Source organism: Diachasma alloeum, unplaced genomic scaffold (genome assembly GCF_001412515.2).
Source record: "Diachasma alloeum isolate Michigan unplaced genomic scaffold, Dall2.0 Dall_scaffold_01210, whole genome shotgun sequence".
Classification (NCBI taxonomy): Eukaryota; Metazoa; Arthropoda; class Insecta; order Hymenoptera; family Braconidae; genus Diachasma; species Diachasma alloeum.
Window position 1 is genome coordinate 3,228 of NW_021681319.1, and position 3,654 is coordinate 6,881.

Below are 3,654 nucleotides of genomic sequence, written 5' to 3' on the forward strand. Positions count from 1 at the left end.
TCTCACTTTGTCCTTTGTTACCCCGACGCCCTTGCGGGTGTAAACAAAGCGAATGTTCTGGAACTTTCCGTTGACTTGCCCGTGCGAACCCCGAAAGTCTTTTCGACACGAGGCGTCCCTTAAATTTTCCACAGCACTTTACACACGTTTTCACCCACAATCCGGCTCGAAGGACCACTGTTTGGTCTGAATTTCTAGGGTTAGGGTGGATGTGGGATGAAAATGTGGAGGGAGATGTTGGGAAAATTATGTTAGGCGTTTTATAAAAAATCACAATATATTTTCGTGGGATCGAACCACTTGTCACTATTGCTTTACACTCTTTGGTATATTTACTGTTGAATGTCTAATTTTCACTGATAATAGTCTTGTCACTTTTATCTCGTTTAGTCACTGAAATTATACTGAACTTAATCAACAAGTTGATGTACTGAACAAAGATATTAAATTTAGAATACTGATTGACTGAATACTCTAGCTCATTATCGTAACGATACTTCAACACTACTGACTACCGACTCTTCCGGGTGCCGCGCTGATTTGTGTCCGTTGACCCGAAAGTTCACGGAGATTTTCGGAGATGGCCGAGTTAGTCGACCGTGACCAATATGGAGATTTAGGCTGTATTTCGAACAAGCTTCGATGACATTTTTCCCTAACATCACTTTCTCCTGAGATGAATGAGTAATTTTGGAAAAAATTGGGAGTCGACGAATTATCACTCATCATAAAGGTTAAGCGTTTCAGGAAGTTCTAGGATTTTTTACGTTACACGTCATCAGAGTCAAACGTCACGAGGGTCACAAAGGAACGGTCAAATTTCATGAGAGTCAAACGACACAAGAGTCACAAGTGGATGATCAAATTTCACGAGGGTCCGAAATAATTACGTGGAAAATTCAGTAAAGCTGAATAATATTGATACCATTGTCCTTCTTACAATTGAGAGTCTGCGATAGTTCCATTCGACTTTTCAGGATCGTTTAAGCATCGTATTCCTGTGTGACTCTTGTGACCCTCGCAATGTTTGATCCTCGTGAAATTTGCTCATCTCTTTTTGACGTTGGACCCTCGTAAAAAATGGCCATTGTAACATTCAACCGTCGTGAAATTTCGTTATTCCTTTGTAACTCTCGTGACGTTTGACCCTATTGAAAATTTAACGATCCCCTCGTGAACCTTGGGACGTTTTATCCTCATAAAATTTGACCATCCTCTAGTGACCCTCATGACCCTCGTTACGTTTGACCTTCTTGGAAATTTGACCATTCATTTGTCACCCTCGTGAAATTTGCCCTCATCCCCTTGTGACGTTTCACTCCCGTGACATTTGACCATCCCCTTGTGACCCTCGTGAAATTTGCCCTCATCCCCTTGTGACGTTTCACTCCCGTGACATTTGACCATCCCCTTGTGACCCTCGTGAAATTTGCCCTCATCCCCTTGTGACGTTTCACTCCCGTGACATTTGACCATCCCCTTGTGACCCTCGTGAAATTTGATCGTCCCTAGCTAAATGAATATCCAAAAAAAAAGTGGTATTTGATTTTTTTCTCGTAAAATCATTTATTATCGAGATAAATCCATATGAGGCGGGATATGCAGAATGTGCTCATTTCATACTAGCACATGGCTACAAAAGTACATAAATAAAATTTTTTTTAATCATTAAACCGTTCATTATCTTCCCTTTAGATATTCTTTGAACCCCCCTCGGAAAATCACACCCGGAATCGAATATTTTATGACTATTTTTAGACTTTAAAGTTGATTTAATTTTTTTTACGTGTATTTTGAATTAGAAATACAAATGACCTGTGAGCGACACCTAAATATTGATCGATTGCAGTTAATTATACGGCATTTTGAACATCTTTTCATACGCCAACACTTTTTAGGGTACGAGTGAGAAAAAAATATAGGGCTGAAATTTTATACGCCATAGTGCACACGTACAAACATACGACATACCCCCGGAAAAATATTTTCAATTTCCATTTGTGTTCCTCTCAGGGCCAACAGTACCTCGCAGACGTTGGTTCGGTTGCTATGGCCCGCTCCACTGGCCTGCACGATAATACTCGAGAAAAAAAATTGTACCGAAAAATAATGGATTTCTATCCTCATTAGTTCCCCTGATTTGACGCCGCTAGACTTCTTCCTTTGGGGCTATCTGAAGGAACAAGTCTATGAGTCAGAGCCAGAGAGCGTGGAGGACTTAGGGGCGCGACTACATGCAGCCGCAAACAACGTGGATGCTGAAATGCTCCAGTATGTTAAGGTGGAAGTCCTTAGGAGGATTCATGCCTGCGTGGCTGCTGGAGGAGGCCATTTCCAGCAACTGCCAGCATGAAAATCCGTCACAATCGGCCCTTTTCAGGGCCACCAAAAATTTGACGTGGCACAGCAAAAGATTTTGGAGGCAAGAGAAAGTGAGAAGATTTCATGTGGGTCGATGGATAAGGGTGACTTCGGAGGGATGATTTGAGTTCAGACTCATTTCACAATCCCCTTTTTCATTGCGCCAAAATTTCCACCCACCCAATACGTGCGGGGGTGGCTTCCACCCCCGGAAAAATGTTTTCCCTCTAATGCTCTTAAAGTTCTCCCCATTTCGCCGTTTCTCCGTAAGAGCGCGCGGTCTCTTCGCCCGTACCTCAAGTGGCCATTCGTGGCCTGAAAGCATTAGAGGGTTAATTTGCCTCAATCCGTGCGAAGTGAAAGCAAAAAGCGAAAAAAAGTACTCAGCCCCCTTTTGGACACATGATTTGGGCTCAGACTCATTTCTCAACCCCTTTCCCTCATTGTGTGAAAATTTCAACCTCCCCGGTACGTGCCAGGGTGGCTTCCACCTCCAGACAAATGATTCATTTACCTCAATACGTGCGGAGTGAGAACAAAAAATATAAAAAAATACTTACCCCCCTTTAGGAGCCATGATTTGGGCCCAGACTCGTTCCTCAACCGCCTCTCATTGTATGAAAATTTCAACCTCCCCGATAAGTGCGGTGGTGGCTTCCACCCCCTTACAAATATGACATTTAGCTCAAAACGTGTGAACTGAGAGCAAAAAAAATACCTACCCCTTTTTGGACCCATGATTTGGGCTCGGACTCATTTTTCAACTCCCTCTCCTCACTGTGTGAAAATTTTAACCTCCACGATATGTGCGGGGGTGGATTCCAGCCCCTCACAAATGTTTCATTTACCTCAATACGTGCGGAGTGAGAACAAGAAATTTAAAAAAAAATGCTCGCCCCCCTTTTGGACACATGATTTGGGCCCAGAATCGTTCCTCAACCCCCTCCCTTCACTGTATGAGAATTTCGACCTCCCCGATAAGTGCGGGGGTGGCTTCCACCCCCTCGAAATATCCTGTTTTCCCTAATCCATGCAAACTGAGGGCAAAAAGCGAAAAAAAAATACTCACCCCACTTTTGGGCGCATAATTTGAGCTCGGACTCATTTCTCAATCCCCTCCCCTCACTGTGTGAAAATTTTAACCTCCCCGATACGTATGAGGGTGGCTCCCACCCCCTCACAAATGTTTCACTTACCTCAATACGTGCGGAGTGAGAACAAAAAATTGAAAAGAAAAATACTCACCCCCCTTTTGGACACATGATTTGGGCCCAGAATTGTTCCTCAACCCCC

The 3,654-nt window shown here is 43.4% G+C and overlaps 1 protein-coding gene across 1 annotated transcript in view; it reads right to left on the reverse strand.

Annotated features, from left to right (window-relative positions):
- Nucleotides 1-3,654, reverse strand: part of LOC107046119 — a gene marked incomplete at its 3' end in the record, with an annotated part of 9,246 nt that overhangs the window by 3,191 nt on the left and 2,401 nt on the right. The window lies entirely within an intron of this gene.